This window comes from the organism of the source record quoted next, unplaced genomic scaffold (assembly GCF_019419815.1).
Source record: "Pyrus x bretschneideri cultivar Hongxiangsu unplaced genomic scaffold, Pyrus_bretschneideri_v1 Contig79, whole genome shotgun sequence".
Lineage (NCBI taxonomy): Eukaryota > Viridiplantae > Streptophyta > Magnoliopsida > Rosales > Rosaceae > Pyrus > Pyrus x bretschneideri.
Window position 1 is genome coordinate 373,626 of NW_025999819.1, and position 21,065 is coordinate 394,690.

A 21,065-nucleotide genomic window follows, 5' to 3' on the forward strand; every position below is an offset into this window, starting at 1 on the left:
CTTACCTGGAAATAACCAAAATAGAAGAACTTTTTGTCCAATGGCAAAGCTCTTCCTTGATATCATCTTGTCATGAAATGCCTTTGATTTCTCCTTGTATATTCGACTAGACTCGTATGCATCATTCTAGATTTCATCTAACTCATTCAATTGATGCTTCTTCTGCTGTCTGGCAACACTCATGTCCATGTTATAGGCTTTGATCGCCCAATAAGCTTTGTGTTCTAACTCTACTGGAAGATGATATGGTTTTCCATAAACTAACCGAAATGGAGACATTCCAATAGGAGTCTTATAAGCAGTCTTATAAGCCCACAATGCATCGTTCAAGCGAATGCTCCAATCCTTCCTACTAGGATTCATAGTTTTCTCCAAAATTTGCTTCACCTCACGGTTTGATACTTCTACTTGACCTCTAGTTTGTGGATGATAAGATGTAGACACCTTATGTGTGACATTGTACTTCCGAAGCAACGCTTCAAATGTTCGATTGCAAAAGTGACTCCCTCCATCACTAATGATTGCTCTAGGTGTTCCAAATCTTGCAAAGATGTTAGTCTTAATAAAATATGAACAACTTTTGAATCATTAGTTTTGGTGGCCTTCGCTTCCACCCATTTAGAAAAATAATCCACAACCAATAAAATGTAAAGAAAACCATTTGAAGATGGAAAAGGTCCCATGAAATCAATGCCCCACACATCAAAGATCTCAACAATCAAAATAAGGGTTTGTGGCATTTGATTTCTTGGGCCCAAGTTACATGTTCGTTGACAACGATCGCATATTGCACAAAACTCTTACGCATCATAATGTTCGTTGTCATTTTTGCTCCAAAATGGCCGCCACATGCATAAGAATGACAAAAAGTTAGAATAGATTTAAACTCAGATTCGGGGACACACCTTCTAATCAATTGATCAGGGCAATATTTCCACAAATAAGGATCATCTCACTCGTAGTATTTGGCGGTTTTGACAAGCTTATCTTTCTGAGCATGTGTAAAATCATCTGGAATCATTTTGGTGACCTTGAAATTGATAATATCTGCATACCAAGGGTCAATAACCTTTAATGAAAACAATTGCTCATCCGGAAAACTCACACGTAAAGGGATGAGATTTTCCTCCGTGTTTGAATGCAAAAGTTTGCTAAGATGATCTGCTACAACATTCTCACTCTTTTTCTTATCCTTGATCTCCAAGTCAAACTCTTGAAGCAGAAGTATCCATCGAATGAGTCGCGGTTTTGCATCTTTTTTTGTGAGTAGTGATGCGGGAATTATACGCACACAAATTAAACCCTCTTTTCATCAATTGTAGTAAGTATGTAAGTAGGGATCGTTCTGGACCGGGGATTAGGAGGGATTGTTAACCACTTGGATTTGACTTCAAAAACGTAAAAACAAGTTTAAAACACTATACTAAACTCGAAGAATGCAAAATTAAAAGTAAGAAAGATTAAGACTAAGACTTAAACAAAATATGGGGGGGATTGAGGTTTGGACGAGATTAAACTAAAATGGATAGATTGCAAAGAAAACAAATTGTAAATACGAATTTGACGGAAATGAATGGATGAGAAGCTAGCTAAGGGGTTCATCTCCACACATGTTATACTTGCATACAAAACGATTTCTAATTGCTTTTCAATAAACCATGAATTCTCAACACCCCGGGTTAATTAGGTCCGCTTAAATTAACCGTCAAGTTTTCCTTAAGTTAATGAATTGGATGATTGCATACGACAACCCAAAGCATTCCTCACAAGTTCCCTACATGAATTGCATAATAGAGATACAAGCAAGAATCATTAAGCATCATGAAAACTATAAGTGTTGACGAGGCATTCGTTACTATGATTGCATGAAACTTATGCCAAGAATTTGTTTAACGCGATTGTTTATAAGCAACCTCCACTACTTGTGAATATAAGTTCATAACTATTACGTGAAACTCACTTATATTCTAGCGTCATATTCATGCATGAAAATTAAGCGTTCATTCTCAATAAACATACATAAATAGGTTATCAATCAAACAGTTAAACAAATTGGATTCACAACTTATGAAACGTAATTAGAAGTAATCAAATCATATTGCAAGCATAAACATATATTTCGAATCACCCCCTTGCTAAGGGGGGTTTAGTTCCTCATACTTACAAAACAAAGAGAATTGAAATTAAACATTGAAATCAAAGAAACGCCTAAACATTCCAACAACTCAAACGTGAATTGTATGAACGTTTAGGCCCTCTTATCTTCCTCTTCATTGTGGCACAAGGTCTAAGGATAGTTGGTTTGGGGGGATGGAAGTGTGGAATGGAGTGGGAGTTATGGAAATGGATGAGGAAAGATAGAAAATGGAAAGAAACCCACGGCTAGGAGAGGGAATGGAAGTGTTTGAGGGGTTGATGCGAAATAGATAAGCACACAAATTAAACCCTCTTTTTATCAATTGTAGTAAGTATGTAAGTAGGGATCGTTCTTAACCGGGGATTAGGAGGGATTGCAAATCTCTTGGAAACTGACTTAAAAACGTAAAATAAAGTTTAAAACACTAAGCTAGACTCAAAGAATGCAAAACTAAACATTTAAAACACTAAAACAAACCAAAGGACTCAAAACAGCCCCAAAACACTCAAAACTGCCTTAAAAACACAATCTGGGCAGTTTTGAGCACTTTGGTGAATTTGGACGAATGTGTGTAATAAATTGAATCAAAACACTTATAAACACAAACTAAGACACTTTCACACTAAACTAGACTCAAAGAATGCAAAACTAAACACTTAAAACACTAAAACAAACCAAAAGACTCATACAGCACCCAAAACACTCAAAACTGCCTTAAAAACACTTTCTGGGCAGTTTTGAGCACTTTGACTACTTTGGACGAAATTGGGTAATAAAATAAATCAAAATACTTAGAAACACAAATCAAAACACTTTCTAACTAATCTAAGACTTCAAATTAAAGGGGGATTTGTTTTGGACGAAAATTCAACATAAAACAGAAACTTTAAACTATACAGATTGTAGAATGTTTTTGGATAAAAAGGATGGATAAAAGGCTAATTAGGAGGTTCTTCTCCACACATGTCACACTTGCAAACAAAACGATTTTCAGTTGTTCTTCCAATAAATTATAAATACTCAACGCCCCAAATTAACCGTGAATTGCACTAATTAACCCTCAGTTTTTCCACAAGTTATTAAGTTGGATGATTGCATACGACAACCCAAAACATTCCCTACAAGTTCCCTACATGAATTGCATAATAGAGATACAAGCAAGAATCATTAAGTTCTATGAAAAACATAAGCATTGACAAAGCATTCGTTACTATGAATTGCATGAAACTTATGCTAAGAATTCATTCAACGCGATCGTTTTCAAGCGACCTTCACTACTTGTGATTATAAGATTGTAACTATTAGGTGAAACTCCCTCATAATCTAGCATCATATTCATGCATGAAAACTAAGCGTGCACTCTCAATCAACATACACAAATAAGTTATCTATCAAATAGATGAACGAATTGAATCCACAACTTATGAAATAACAACTGAATGTAATCAAATCATATTGCAAGCATGTACATGGTTTCGAATTCCCCCCTAACCAAGGGGGTTTAGCCACTCATGATTACAACAAACTTAGAGAGTAATAACAAAGTAAACATTGAAAACAAGAATCGAAGTACACCTAAAAATTCCAACAACTCAATCTTGAATTGTATGAACGTTTAAGCCTCTTCTCATCTAGTTGCTGCAGCACAAGGGGTTTTGGTGAGTTTGGGGGGTTATGGATGATGTAGAATGATGTGTTTAGGGTAGGGATGGATGTAGGGGAAGGCAAGGAGTGTTTTTGGGCAGAAAATATGAAGAATGGTGAAGTATGGCTGTGTTAGAGAGAGGGAATGAATTTCTGGCGTGAATGAATGTGTATGAGAGGTGGTGATCTGATCTAGGGGTTAATATGAGTATATATAAGCACTTAAAACCCTAGGGTAATCAGATATGAGCTTGTGACAAGCTAGGATGGCTAGGAGACAAGGTAGGACAGCTAGGAGACAAGCTAGGACGGCTAGTTCTTCCAATACAGAAATTAGGCACCATGTGTGAATAGATAAAGCCTTCTAGAAATAAGGTCTTTAGGCCCCCTTGCAGCTCCCTAACTGAATTCAAGCCTTCAAATTCGTCCATCCTCATGCCTCCATGCTTGCACTATCCAATCTTGGCCCAAAAATGCTCTAGAATGCTCCAAATTGCTTCTTTTGGCATACTTTGACACTAAAACCTGAAATTGCACGAAAATAACTTTAAACACTATAATTAACATAGTTTAGCTAATTAAATGCAAGAAAACAAGCTAACTAAGTCGTATAAATATGCTCCTATCACGGGTGTTGTGTTGTGAATGAGATGATGAATGAATGAATGAATGCAAGGGTATTTATAGGAAGAGAATGGATGGGAGAACATGTGAATGGCAGCTAGGAATGATTAAAGAATGGAATGCATGTGTAATGACAACTAGATTGGTTGGTGGAAATCTGAAAATGCAAGGGAAGCTCACGGCAATGTTGTTTTGGTGCATATGTTGGCTGTTTTGTTTGTTGGATAAAGATTGTGTTGGCATGTGAATGTTGTTTGTGTGAAGTGTGTGTGAATGCATGTGAAATAAAGGGTGAATGGTGGCTGAAATAATGATGGAAAACAGCTAGGAAAAGTATGGAATGCATGTGAATTGTAAAGGGAAAAGCTGGAAATGGCTAGGAAGGTCACGGCATGGGTGTTTTGGTGCATTGTGGCTGATTTGTTTGTTGGTTAAAGATGCATGTGGATGAATTATACAATGGGAAAGTATGTGATTGACAACTAGGATGAATGGTGGCTGCAATGATGAAGTCTGATGGCTGAAAATGGCAAGGGAAATGCATGTGTTTGGACGGCAAGGAAGGTGTTTTGTGCATGTGGCTGCAATGGTGTGCAATGATGGAGGAATAAGTGCATGTGGTTGAATTGGTGGTGAATGTGCATGACAAAGAATGGATTTGGCTGCAATGGTGTGTAATTGGGCTAGGGTTTAAGTGCATGAAATGGACCCAAATTGCTCCCCCTTGCATGGCAAGGAATGGTGTTTGTGTTAAGCCCATGGCAATGTGAATGTAATTGGGTTAGGGCCATTGTTTTGTGTCCTCAAGTGCATACAAGGCCTTCAATTTCATCCAACACTTGGGCTCCAAGCATAAGCTATCCATCCTTAGCCCAATAGTGCTCCAAAAAGGCCCCAAAACACTCTACAATGCATCCTTTCGTCAAACACGTCTTATAATCCTGAAAACACACAAAAGAAGCATAAAGGACTAAAATAACTAGAGAAACATAACGTAAATACACGAGAACAAGCCATTTAAGTCGCATGAATAGGCTCCTATCATCTGGAATCATTTTGGTGACCTTGAAATTGATAATATCTGCATACCAAGGGTCAGTAACCTTTAATGAAAACAATTGCTCATCTGGAAAACTCACACGTAAAGGGATGAGATTTTCCTCCGTGTTTGAATGCAAAAGTTTGCTAAGATGATCTGCTACAACATTCTCACTCTTTTTCTTATCCTTGATCTCCAAGTCAAACTCTTGAAGCAGAAGTATCCATCGAATGAGTCGCGGTTTTGCATCTTTTTTTGTGAGTAGATACTTCAAAGCTGCATGGTCAGAAAACACAATAACTTTAGTTCCAATCAAATAAGATCTAAATTTTTCTAAAGCAAATACAACAGCTATAAGCTCTTTTTCTATTGTTGAATAATTCAACTGTGCATCATTGAGTGTTTGAGATGCATAATAGATGACATGTGGCACTTTGTTAACATGCTGCCCTAGAACTGCATTAACAGTATAGTCTGAAGCATCGCATATCAACTCAAAAGGTAAACTCCAATCTAGTGGCATGATTACAGGAGCTGTGGATAACAACTCCTTAAGCTTGTTGAATGCTACCACACTCTTTATTCATATCAAATGTTACATCCTTTTGAAGCAAACAACATAAGGGTCTAGAAATCATTGAGAAGTCCTTCATAAACCTACGGTAGAAACCTGCATGTCCAAGAAAGGAACGAACCTCCCTGACAGTAGTAGGGAGGGGTAAAGAACTAATAAGTTCTACTTTAGATTTATCAACTTCAATTCCATTTTCAGATATGATATGCCCTAGAACTAATCTATGCGGAACCATGAAATGACATTTTTTCCAATTTAAGACCAGATTAGTTTCTTGGCAACATTTTAAAACTAGGGACAAATTATGTAGACATGTATCAAAAGAATCATCATAAATTGAAAAATCATCCATGAACACTTCAATTATTTTCTCAATCATATCAGAAAAGATACTTACCATACACCGTTGAATTGTGGCGGGGGCGTTGCAAAGTCCAAACGGCATCCTCCGATATCCAAATGTGCCAAATGGACATGTGAAAGTCATTTTTTCTTGATCATCTGAAGCAACTGCAATCTGATTATATCCAGAATATCCATCAAGAAAGCAATAGTGAGAATGACCAGCTAACCTTTTTAACATTTGATCAATGAATGAGACCAGAAAGTGATCCTTGTATGTGGTGCTATTTATCTTCTGATAGTCCATACAGACTCTCCAACTATTTTGCACACATGTAGCCACTAGCTCACTAGCTTTATTTTTAAGAACTGGGACCCCAGATCGCTTCGGAACTACTTGAGCAGGGTTCACCCACTTGCTGTCTGAGATAGGATATATAATGCTAACATCAAGAAGATTGATAACCTCTTTCTTGACGACTTCCATCATGAGTGGGTTCAAACGGCATTGAGCTTCCCTTGAAGGTTTTGCACCTTCCTCCAACAGAATCCTATGTATACATGTAGCTGGATTTATACCTTTGATATCTGCAATGCTCCAACCTATGACAGTTTTGCGATCCTTAGTACCCTAATCAGTTTCTCCCCCTTTTCTGCTGTGAGTTATGATGATATAATGACCGGTAATGTTTCATCCTCTCCCAAAAAATGCATACTTCAAATGTTCAGGAATTGGTTTGAGCTCCAATTTAGGTGCATGAATCACAGAAGGAAGAGTTTTTTTCGTTAGAAGTAGGAAGAGAAATAAAATAGGAAGAAGACTTACCACGAATTGGTGAAAGAGACTCAAGGGCTCAAAATAATTAAGATTTCCATGTGTAATGCTATGCACTAACACCTTCTCTAAATTATCTTGTCTCACACCTTCATTAAAACAATCCTGCACAAAATAGTCAAACGCATCAATAGAAAAACAAGATTCAAAATCACTAGGGTACCTCATAGCATTGAAGATTTTGAACTTGACGTTTTCTCCATCAATTTCCATGGTTAAGGTACCATCGTAAACATCAATCTTCGTACGAGCTGTTCTAAGGAATGGTCTTCCCAATATAAGAGGAAGTGCAGTAGGCATAAGGTCATGTTCCATCTCAAGAACAAAAAAGTCAGCGGGAAAAATAAGCTCATTCACTTGCACAAGTACATCCTCCAATAGGCTTTTGGGATTCTATTTGAACGATCTGCCAACTGGATTACTACCTTTGTTTCCTTCAAGTCTCTAAGGTTTAGTGATTCATACACTGAATATGGCATCAGATTGATTGATGCCCCAAAATCACACAATGCTCTCCCAAACTCTTTCCCTCCAATTACACATGGAATGGTAAAGCTACCGGCATCCTTTAACTTTGGTGGTAGCTTTCTCTGCAAAACAGCTGATACTTCCTCACTTAATGCCACAGTTTCTTGATCATTGAAACTCCTCTTGTTCGTACAAAGATCTTTAAGGAACTTTGCATACTTGGGCACTTGTTTTATGGCATCTAAAAGAGGTAAGTTCACTTGGACTTCTGGAAAGTATCCAAGATTTCCTTATCAGTTTGCTCTTTCTTAGACTTCGTAAAATGAATTTTGAACTTCTTTACTTACCTTTGATGCGTTACGAATGTGACACACAAATTAAACCCTATTTGTGACAATTGTAGTAATGATGTAAGTAGGGATCGTTCTAACCGGGGATTAACTAGGGGTGCTAATCTAATATAAATTGACTCAAAAGCACAAAAACTAAACTTAAAGACTCTAACTAGACTACTATGACTCAAAATAGATTTGAAACACTCAAAACTGCCTAAAACAATCAAATTGACTCAAACAGAAACTATAACTTGAATTGGACGAATTTGAAAGTGTTTGTGACTCCAAATACTTAAGAACACAAAATAAGACATATTAGAATGACTAAGACTTAACAAAATATGGGGGGATTGTGTTTGGACGAAATTAAACTTAATAGGTAGATTGTAAAGAAAACATATTGTAAGACAAATTGTGATGAACCAATGGATGATGGAATAGCTAAGGGGTTCTTCTCCACACATGAAATATATGCAACGTAAATCAATTTCCAGTTATCAATTCAATAAGTTAGGAACCTCGACACTCCAAGTTAATTAGGTCCGCTTAAATTAACCTTCAGATTTCCCTAGAATCATTGAATTGGATGAATATGCATCGCAACCAAATTATTCCTAACAAGTTCTCTATATGAACAGCATGACAAAGACACAAGTTAGAATCATTATGTTCTTTGGAAATCATAAGCATCGACAAGGCATTTGTAACTATGAAAAGCATGATACTCCTGCTAGGAATCTACTTAACACGATCGTGACTAGCGACCTTCACTACTTGCGAATATAAATTCATAACGATTAGGTGAAACAAACTTATACCCTAGTGATGCGAGATTTACTTGACACTCAAATTAAACCCTCGTTTGACAATTGTAGTAGAATGGATAAGTGAGGGATCGTTCTAGACCGGGGATTAGGAGGGCTTGCTAAAACCTTCTAAATTGACTTAAGAACGTAAAAACAATATAAAACACTAAACTATACTCAAAGAATGCAAAACTAAAATTTAAAACATTAAGACAAACCAAAAGACTCAAAACTAATTTTGGACGAATTTAAGATTATGGCTTGATTCAAAATACTTTAAAACATAAACTAAACAGATTCTAAGCACTAAAGAACAAGAAAGTAAAGGGGGGGGGGGGGAAGTTTTGATTTGACGAAAATTGAAATATCAAAACAAGTTAATAAACTAAGCGGAATGGAAATATGACTTTGTGATGGAATGAATGGAATGAAGGCTAGCTAAGGGGTTCTTCTCCACACATGTTATACTTGCATACAAGATTGATTCTCAGTTGGTCTTTCAATAAATTATGAAACTCAACACTCCGGATTAATTAGGTCCGCTTAAATTAACCGTCAAGTTTTCCTTAAGTTAATGAATTGGATGGGTTTGCGCAACGCAATTCACAACATTCTCCAAAAGTCCTTTACGTGAACAGCACAATAAAGATACAATCAAAGATCATTAAGCATTATGAAAACTATAAGTGTTGACGAGGCATTCGTTAATATGATGAGCATGAAACTCGTGCCAAGAATTCATTTAACGCGATTGTTTATAAGCAACCTCCACTACTTGTGAATATAAGTTCATAACGATTAGGTGAAATTCACTTATATTCTAGCGTCATATTTATGCATGAAAATTAAGCGCGCATTCTTAATAAACATTCATAAATAAGTTATCAATCAAACGGTTAAACAAATTGAATCCACAACTTATGAAATTCCAACGAAAGTTAATCAATTCATATTGCAAATATAAACATAGTGTCGAATCACCCCCTAGCTAAAGGGGTTTAGTTCCTCATAACTTTGAAATCAAAGAAACACCTAAACATTCCAACAACTCAAAACTTGAATTGTATGAACGTTTAAGCACTCTTCTCTTCCATTCCTTATACGTACAAAACGAAGAGAATTAAAATGAAACTTTGAAATCAAAGAAACACCTAAAGATTCCAACAACTCAAACTTGAATTGTATGAACGTTTAGGCACTCTTTTCTTCCTCGTTGTTGTAGCACAAGGTTTAAGGATAGGTTGTGTGATGGTATGAAGTGTTTTTGAGGGATGGGAAGTGTGGAATGGAGTGGAAATGGAGGAAATGGAGAAGGGGAACTCACGGCAACAAGGTTGCTGTTTTTGTGTTTGTGTTGTGTATGAAAATATGAGATGCCTTGATGAATGGAATGAATGGGTATTTATAGGAAGATTAGTGATGTGAATGGATGTTTGTTTAAGGTATGGTGGAAGGAATAATGGCATATTAGGTTGTATGGATTATGGGTGATAGTGGCTTAATGGGAATGCACGGATTAGCATTATGGGATATTAGGGTGATGGAAAAGATGCACCAATTATGGACGGAAAAAAATGGGAAAAAGTGGCTGCTTTTGAAAAATTATGGGAAGATTGGCTGAATAATTAGGGTTAGTGGAATGGTGGATGAATAATATATTAGAGGATTAGGGTTAATGGCAATGCACGGCTTAATGAATATGTATGTAGTGGGCTGCAGATTTTTGTGAATTAATTAGGGAGAGAATGGAGGAATTAGGGTGTAAAATGGGGGTCACGGATTGAAGGGTTAATGGGCAGATTTAGGGTGAATGAATAAGATGGTTTTGTCAACTAAATGGATGGGAGTGTGACGGCTAGAGAGGGAATTAGGGTGGTGGCTGAAAATATGAATTAAAGTGAAACAATTAGGTCGACTAGGGTGAGTTAGGGTGAGTTAGGGTGAGAATCTGAATGGGAGAATGAAAAGTGACGGCTAGGGTGAAATGAAAGGGCACGGCAAAGGGTTACAAAGTGGCTAGGAAATATGGACGTTTAAGATTAGGAAAGGTTACCAAAACGGGAAACTTAGGGTTAACTTTCCTAAAATAGGAAACCTTGTTTGAGTAGGAATCCTCGTTTTGGTAGGAATTCATTGTTTCTTCACGTCTTCAACTCATTCATTCCTCTTTCGCTCCAAAAGGCTCCAATTTGCATCTTCTTGCACACTTTGGCCTTTTAATCTGAAAATACACAAAAGTGGCCTTAAACACTAAAATAGATAAGTAAACACAACATAAATGCACGAGAACAAGCTAATTAAGTCGCATGAATATGCTCCTATCAAATTCCCCCACACTTAACTTTTGCTAGTCCTCGAGCAAAACAAAACAACTAAAGTAAACAAAACGAAACAAAACAAAGAAAACAACCTAAACCTTCCAACGTTTGCCTCAGGGATTTCCAATGAAACATGACATGTCAAAGATCATTACTCACATAGCTTTTAGTCCTACTTCCCCTTAAGCACATACTTAATCATAGTCACCATTCACTAGTTCGCATTTAATCAATTAAAACACATTTTGAATGTAGTAACATGCCTTCGAGAACTCCCTCAATTCCTCACTAGTTATGCACTCAATTTTCACTCAGATTTTCTGACTACACACCCTACACTAGTTATATGTGAGAAGATTGATGTAAACATGAAAGACTAGTACTCACATATGTTATAACAAAGAATCACCATTTATGGAGTAATTAAACGTGTTTAGATATGATCTCATGAATGGAATGCTACTACTTAGATGCGAGAACCAGTGACACCATATGCTCATACCAAATTCAAACTCCACAATTGAAATGCACAACACTCAAGATAGAAGTCAAGGGTTGTAACGGGGCCTGAGGTATTGGCTAACAACGAAAGGTAGGGATAAACAAAAGTTCTTTAAGCAATAGCAAGCAAAGTATTGAAATTAAGTCCTAGAATTCCCTTAGAATGCAGAAATCAACTTTTAGACAAATGGGGAAGATTCAAACAACTCTTAGGACCTAATTCATTATTTTGGGTCCTTACTTCAACAACCAATACTTTTCAATTTTTTCTTTCATTTTTTTTTTCTCTTTTCTTTTCTTTCTTTCTTCTTTTCTCTTTTTCTTTTTTTTTTTTTTTTTTTTTTTTTTTTTTCAACCGTGCCTATGGCACATAAACTCACATGAATACACTTTCCCCCACACTTATTTTCTGCACACATTAATCAAAGGGAATTCATTCATGCTTACTATGCTTCAAGAACAAAGGTATAGATGGTCCTAATCTAGGCTAGGTGAAGATAATGTGGGTTAACAAAGAAAGTAGGTTACACAAGGCTCAAAGGGGGTTAAACTTAAACACAAAATCAGTGAAGTGTGCACGGCTATTTGGCTTTTGTGGTGGTCACTACACAACTTTTATCTTGAAAATGTGTTATGCAAATCAATGACATGCTTTGAATGAAATGGGCATGAGTTCTAGCATTTGGAACTAAGTGATGAAACGCCTTCTAAGTAGTAACCAAGCAAAGAATAATGAGATCATGCAACGACTTTAGAAAACAATGACGCACAGATTATTACTCTCCAAATAACGTCTAGGCTCAAGTCTCACAGGGATGTATCGTTTGTTTAAGTTCCTTCCTTCAAGCATGTTACAAAAACTAATTTTTATCATTTGTGATTACATGTGAATTCGTAAACTATAACGACAACCAAGCATAAACCAAAGAGTATATCAAACGTCCATCCATGTTTGTAACTTTCTTTAACCATCATGCAATTAAAAACCAAATCCTCATCATTGTGTTGGAAGGTGACCTACGACACAAACACACAAAAACAACTCTTTTTGGGTTTTTCAAAACAATTTTTTTTCAAATTTTTATGGGATTTTCGAATTTTTAAGTCAAAACACACTAAAACAGTTTAAAAACATTTTAAAACAGCAAGGAACAACACTTGAAGTTATGGGTGATAAAATCCAACAAATTTTGTATCAACATACTTAGTTACCCCCCCACACTTAAATCAAACATTGTCCTCAATGTTTTAAGCTTAAAACACACCAAACAAAAGAAAACATATAAAACAGCACTAAACATACTAAACATGGCAGAATGTATCTAACAAAGAGAAGAGTTTTAGAGATGCAAATCTGGTTATGGAGTGTAAATTCCATCTTCTCCTTGGTGATTGCAGTGAGGCTTCATCTTGAGTGATTCCACAGGCTTACTCTTGAAATGCGCTGCTCCCATCGTTGATTTTCCTTTGTGCTACTCTTGAACTGGGTAGCAGGCTTCCTTTGGTCTCCCCCGAAGGTCTGAGCTTCCTCCTTTTATCTGTTTCTTTGTTCAATCTCTCCAATTCGTATTGAAAAGGGTTAGAGGATAGCTCAGCAAAGCTAGGTAAGCAACCAGGGAATAGAGTCCAGATAGACTCCAAGTGCCGACTGATTGCTTCTTTCACTTTGCCATGCAAGTAATATCAAGGACAAAGGAAAAGACAGGGAAAGAGCATGATATGAGATACCTTTGCTTTTGCCCTTGATGATATGAGATACCTTTGCTTTTGAAGAAGCGGTGAATGAATCAGCACATGTATTTGTGGTGCTGTTTCCTCCTGGGTCATCTGTACTCCAGGCATCTGGTATCATCTTTGGGGAAGAAAAAAGAATGGAGTATTTCAAAAGGCTTTGCTGGGAGTGCGCCCTCAGAGGTGAGAAAGAGTTGGGCATTTTCTTCAGTTCTGTCTTGCCAAAAAAAATGAAGGTCGACATATATAGAGAATTCAATAGCAAGTGGTGATACTGTTCTTTTACCGTTGTCGACAAACATTTTGATCCCGCAAATCCGGCTTTTTGGAATAGTGACGACTCTTCGATCTTTGAAGACGCCTCTTCGATAAAGCTGCACGCGTTTTCTGAAAAGCAGATAAAGCGTCGCCGAACTTTGCGCTTGTCGGCTAAAGACGTGTAGTTGCGATGGTGGCCTCCACGTGTTGAACGCGATTTCTGAAAAGCCGAGGCTTTTTGAATTGGTGGACACGTTGCCTTGGCTTTTTATAGAGCTATCGATCACCGCCAACTTACACACTCTGAAGATTTTCCATTCTTGAAACTCGTCTCCGGCCCTTTTGAAAATCTACTCCGTCCACCCCTTCTCTTTTAACTTCGTGAACAATGGCTAGCTCATCCAACCCATCGAACCTTTGCTTAGATTTGAGTCTAAGCAGTGATCCGGTCGCGTCTCGTCAGGGTAAGGTATGGTGCCCGTCTTTCTTATCTTCCCATGGCCCTCTTACAGATGAGGACTCTGTGATGACGGATCCCACAACGGCTACGATAGTGGCTCGGAACCTCCTCACTCCCAAAGACAGTCAGCTGCTTTCAGGACGGTCCGATGAGTTGGCCGTTCAAGAATCCCTGGCTCTGAGTGTTCAGTGCACTGGCTCTGTGTCCAACATGGGCCAACGCCTTCTTGCTCGCTCCCGACAAGTTGAATCCTTAATGGCGGAGGTGGAGAGTCTTAAGCAGGAGATCAAACAGCTTAAGTACGAGAACCGAAGTTTGCACGTGCTTGCCAACAATTATTCAACAGGCATGAAGAGGAAGCTTGATGAGCTTGATGATCGTCAACGGTTTGCAGCTTTCTTCCAGAGGCACCTCTTTCCTGGGTCATCCAGCGTTCCACCAAGGTTTGGGGCCTTGAATGATCTATCTTCGGTGCCTCCTGCTCCGATGCCTCCTGCTCCGATACCTCCTGTTCCGAGAGTGTTGCCACGTAGTGGGGCCTCAAGTACACAACCTTTGTGAAGACTCCATCTTTCTGCCATGTTTTTTTTTTTTTTTTTTTTTTTTTTAATCACTCGGAAATCAATAAACAAGCTTTATTCACTGTATTGGGTTGCCTCCCAAGTAGCGCTTTCTTTTACGTCTTGCAGCCGGACGAAGAATCCATTTACTCCAAATTGGTGCCCACGGTACCCAAGGGGGTGTCATCCACGGTGTGCTCCACAAAGTTCTCATAATAGGCCTTCAAACGATGCCCGTTCACCTTAAATTCCTGTCCCGTTTTCAAGCTCTGGATTTGGACTGCACCATGAACAAAAACATTAGTAATAACAAACGGTCCAATCCACTTAGAACGTAACTTACCGGGAAACAAACGTAAACGGGAATTGAACAATAGCACTTTCTGCCCAATGGAGAAGGATTTCCCACGGATCATGTTGTCATGGAAAGCTTTGGTCTTTTGCTTGTAAATGCTTGCATTCTCGTACGCATCATGCCGTATTTCATCAAGCTCATTCAATTGGAATTTCCTATGTCTTCCTGCTTCATCTAAGTGCATGTTGAATTTCTTGACGGCCCAAAGAGCTTTATGCTCCAACTCCACAGGAAGATGGCACGCCTTGCCATAGACAAGTCGAAAAGGGGACATCCCAATGGGGGTTTTGTATGCCGTACGATACGCCCAAAGTGCATCATCTAACCGTAAACTCCAATCCTTTCTTGTTGGCCCAACGGTCTTTTCTAGGATTTGCTTGATCTCTCGGTTGGAAACCTCGGCTTGGCCATTTGTTTGAGAATGGTAAGGTGTAGAAACCCTATGGTTGACACTGTATTTCCTCAATAATGCCTCAATGGTCCGGTTGCAAAAATGAGACCCTCCATCACTTATGATTACTCTCGGCATTCCAAACCTAGCAAAAATGTTAGTTTTCACGAAATCTGCAACCACCTTAGAATCGTTAGTACGGGTGGCTTTTGCTTCCACCCATTTAGAAACATAATCAACGGCTAGCAAGATATAAGTGAAACCATAAGATGATGGAAAGGGACCCATAAAGTCAATACCCCAAACATCAAAAATTTCAACATTTAGGATAGAAACCTGCGGCATTTGGTCTCTTGCACTAATACCACCCATTCTTTGGCATTTATCACATGTTAGGCAAAACGTTCTAGCATCCTTAAAAATACTAGGCCAATAAAATCCACATTGTAACACTTTAAGGGCCGTGCGTTGTGTGCCAAAGTGCCCTCCACATGCATATGTATGACAAAAACTCAAAATTGAATGACATTCAGAATCATGCACACAACGACGTATAATCTGATCGGGACAAAATTTCCATAAATACGGATCATCCCATACATAAAACCGTGCATCATGCCTAAGTTTGTCACGTTGGTGCCTATTGAGCTCATTTGGAAATTGTTTAGCCACCAAGTAATTCACTAAATCTGCATACCATGGTTCACTTACCTCAATGGATAGCAGCTGCTCATCGGGAAAAGTTTCAGGGATAGGTACGGCATGTTCATTCTCCTCGTGGATCATTCGGCTTAAATGGTCAGCCACTACATTCTCGCTTCCTTTCTTATCCCTGATTTCAACATCAAATTCTTGAAGAAGAAGAATCCAACGGATAAGCCTCGGCTTTGCTTCCTTTTTCGTGAGCAAGTACCTCAAAGCTGCATGATCAGAATAAACGATCACTTTAGTACCAATTAAATATGAACGGAATTTATCTAAAGCAAAAACCACAGCTAGAAGTTCTTTTTCAGTCGTGGAGTAGTTCAATTGGGCATCATTGAGAGTCCGAGATGCATAGCATATGACATGCGGTCGCTTGTCTCTTCTTTGTCCTAGAACAGCTCCTAATGCATAGTCGGATGCATCGCACATAAGCTCGAACGGAAGGCTCCAATCTAGAGGTACAATAATGGGGGCCGAGACTAGCTTCTCCTTAAGTTGGTTAAATGCCGAATTACACTCTTCATCAAACTTGAATGGCACATCTTTTTGAAGCAATCGGCAAAGAGGGTTGGACATCTTGGAGAAGTCCTTGATAAAACGCCTATAGAACCCTACATGGCCAAGAAACGAACGTACCTCTCTAACCGAAGTTGGAGAGGGTAAGTGGCGAACAAGGTCTACCTTAGATTTATCTACTTCAATGCCTTTTTCGGAAATGATATGGCCTAGAACAATACCTTGCTTAACCATGAAGTGGCATTTTTCCCAATTAAGTACAAGATTCGTTTCAACACAACGTTTCAAGATTAAAGTCAGATTATTCAAGCAATGATCAAATGAATTGCCAAACACGCTAAAATCATCCATGAATAGCTCAATAATCTTCTCCACATAATCAGAGAATATACTCACCATGCATCGTTGAAACGTCGCCGGAGCATTGCACAAGCCAAATGGCATGCGTCTATATGCAAAAGTGCCAAAGGGGCACGTAAATGTTGTCTTCTCTTGGTCCTCCGGAGCGATCACAATCTGGTTATATCCGGAATATCCATCAAGAAAGCAATAAAATTCATAACCGGCTAACCTTTTCAACATTTGGTCGAGGAATGGTAATGGAAAGTGATCCTTCCTTGTCATGGCATTTAACTTCCTGTAATCAATGCAAACACGCCAACCAGTCACAACACGAGTGGGGACAAGCTCTTGTTCTTCATTCTTCACCACTGTGACGCCAGACTTCTTTGGAACAACCTGCACAGGTGACACCCAACGACTATCAGAAATAGGATATATAACACCACAATCAAGTAATTTTATAACCTCCTTTTTCACTACTTCCATCATAGGTGGATTAAGGCGACGTTGAGCTTCACGAGATGGCTTGGCTTCCTCCTCCAAAAGGATGCGATGCATGCACGTGGTGGGACTAATGCCTTTGATATCCGCCAAAGTCCATCCAATGGCAGATTTGTGCTCTTTTAACACCCTTATCAACTTGTCTTCTTCTTGAGCCGTGAGTAAGTTTGAAATGATGACGGGTAGCGTTTGATCTTGGCCCAAGAACACATACTTCAAGTGACTAGGTAATGGCTTTAACTCAAGTGTAGGTGGCTGCTCAGTTGATGGAAGTAACTTGTTAGTCAAAACCGAATCTAAAAGTGAGATTGGAGACTTACCAGAGTGGAAGGGCAATGACTCGAGGGCAGCGACCATTTCAAGTACTTCATCACAAGGGGGCACGGCAATATGGTCAGATTGCATGCCGTGGGTTGCCAAGACTCCCTCACACTTATTTCTTGTTCCTATGCCATGGACTAAGGCTACCTCAAGTGCATCTTCGTTCATTTGATCCAAATGCACCTGTGCCAAAGAATCAACAATATCAATAGCAAAACAAGAATGGTCCTCAATTGGATGTTTAATGGTTTCAGAAAGATTAAAATGAATAATGTCCCCATCAAACTCCATGGTCAATGTTCCCGTATACACATCAATCTTTGTTCTTGCTGTTTTCATGAAGGGACGGCCTAGCAAGATTGGCAATGATGGAGCATGGCTTGAATCCTCCATGTCTAAAACATAGAAATCTGCGGGGAAAATAAGGTGATTGACCTGCACTAAAACATCCTCAAGGACTTCCTTGGGATAAGCGTTAGAACGATCGGCCAATTGAATTATAACGCCATCTTGTTTTAACTCACCAAGGTTCATTGATGCATAAATGGAATAAGGCATGACATTTATGGATGCACCTAAATCAAGCATGGCATGTTCAAAACGATTATGTCCAATCACACAAGGAATCGTGAAACTACCGGGGTCTTTGCACTTGGTAGGTAGTTTACGTTGCAAAACAGCGGACACATTCTCGCTTACCTTCACTACCTCTTTGTTTGCCCTTCTTCTCTTTGTATTGCATAGGTCCTTGAGGAATTTAGCATACTTTGGAACCTGTTTGATTGCATCGAGAAGCGGTATGTTCACTTGCACCTTCCGGAACGTTTCAAGAATGTCCTTCTCGCTTTCTTCCTTTTTTTCTTGCATGAACCTGCGAGGAAAAGGTACATTGGGCAGATTAGGACGTGAAGTACATGAATTTGAACTTAAATTACCTGATTTGGCCGAGTTAGGGTGATTGGGGGTCTGCGACATTGGGTTTTTCACTCTTTCCGTGGGTGAGCTAGACACTTCCTTAGGTTGTGTCGTCTCTTCATCTACTTCCTGGGCAGATTTGGGATTGTTTGGCTCGGTCCCAACTTCTTTTCCACCCCTTAGGGTGATGGCCTTGGCGGATTCGAATCCTCCCTTTGGATTGACTGTGGTTGAGCTAGGAAGCTTTCCTTTATCTCTAATCTGTCCAAGGAACTCAGAAATCTGCCCTATTTGTTTCTTCATATCCATCATCTCCTTCTCGTTATTTTCTATCCGGTTGTTTTGATTTTGCAACCCCTGCGAAATAGAGGTTAGTAATTGCATAGCTTGATTACTTTCCAAGGACGTACCTGAATGAGATGATGCCGAAGGTTGTTGGGATTGTTGGGGTGCATACGGCTTGGAATAAAAACCAGGGGGGTTTGGCCTAAATCCTCCTTGTTGGGCAGCTTGTTATGGCTCCCTCCATTTGAAGTTTGGATGGTCCCTCCATCCGGCATTGTAAGTGTTCGAGTATGGGTTGTTTTGATTTTGTCCTTGGAAACCAATTGCATTGGCAGATTCCCACCCACCATTCTCGATTAGTTGAGGGCACTTGTCGGATGGATGCCCTTGAATTGAGCACACGCCACAAACTTGGTGTTCTTGTGCTTTTGGACCAATCACAACCTGAGAAACAAGAGAAGTAAGATTAGCAAGTTGTGATTGAATTTCAGAAATAGCACTCACCTCATTTACACTTTGTTGCCGTGGGGCTTCCCTTTGGCCCACTCCTTCATATTGTTGAGCGTTGAGCGCTCGGTTGGCTATGAGAATCTTGGCATCCCTTGGTGTTTTGTCCACCAATGCTCCTCCCGCTGAGGCATCAAGCATTTGACGTTCGATAGGAAGGAGGCCCTCATAGAAATATTGAAGGAGAAGTTCCTCCTTCATTTGATGTTGAGGACATGAAGCTACAAGGCCCTTGAAGCGCTCATGATAAGCCGGGAATGTCTCACCATGATTCTGTTGAATACCACTAATTTTCTTCCGTAGGAGAATCACTCTCGAAGTAGGGAAGAATTTCTCCAAGAAAGCACGCTTCATACTCTCCCACGAAGTCACAGTTCCCGGGGCTAGTTCATAGAGCCAATCTTTGGCCTTGTCCATAAGTGAAAAGGGAAAGGCCTTCATCTTCAATATACTCCCATCCACAGTGACGGGGGTCATGCTCGAACAAACCACCTCGAACTCCTTCAAGTGTTTGTTGGGGTCTTCCATAGACAAGCCATGGAACTTCGGAATATGGTGTAACAAACTGGATTTGAGTTCAAACACCTCAGTCGTTCCCTCTGCAGCCGTGGGGTATTGGATACAAAGAGGCAATGCATTATCCAAACCCGAGGCCGAAAGCTCCTTGATGGTTCTATTATCTGCTGCCATGGCTTGTTCTTCTTCAAAAATCTGATCAGTGGGCTTTTCTTCTACACCTACTTCGTCCTCTTCAAGCCCAGGTTGTGGTGGAGGTTGTGGTGGCTCTTGTTGACTCCTCGTTCTCCTCAAAGTGCGTTCAAAATCACCGTCAAAGTCGGAGATGTTCTCTATAATAGGCCGAGAGCTACGAGTCATACACAGTACCTGAAAAACAAGAAAACAAACAAACTAAGAATCTGAAATAAGAATGCACGAAAAACAAAAAAAAATAAAAAAAATAAACATAAAGACAAAGGATTAGCAAAGTTGCTAATCCCCGGCAATGGCACCAAAATTTGATGCGAGATTTACTTGACACTCAAATTAAACCCTCGTTTGACAATTGTAGTAGAATGGATAAGTGAGGGATCATTCTAGACCGGGGATTAGGAGGGCTTGCTAAAACCTTCTAAATTGACTTAAGAACGTAAAAACAATATAAAACACTAAACTATACTCAAAGAATGCAAAACTAAAATTTAAAACATTAAGACAAACCAAAAGACTCAAAACTAATTTTGAACGAATTTAAGATTATGGCTTGATTCAAAATACTTTAAAACATAAACTAAACAGATTCTAAGCACTAAAGAACAAGAAAGTAAAGGGGGGGGGGAAAGTTTTGATTTGACGAAAATTGAAATATCAAAACAAGTTAATAAACTAAGCGGAATGGAAATATGACTTTGTGATGGAATGAATGGAATGAAGGCTAGCTAAGGGGTTCTTCTCCACACATGTTATACTTGCATACAAGATTGATTCTCAGTTGGTCTTTCAATAAATTATGAAACTCAACACTCCGGATTAATTAGGTCCGCTTAAATTAACCGTCAAGTTTTCCTTAAGTTAATGAATTGGATGGGTTTGCGCAA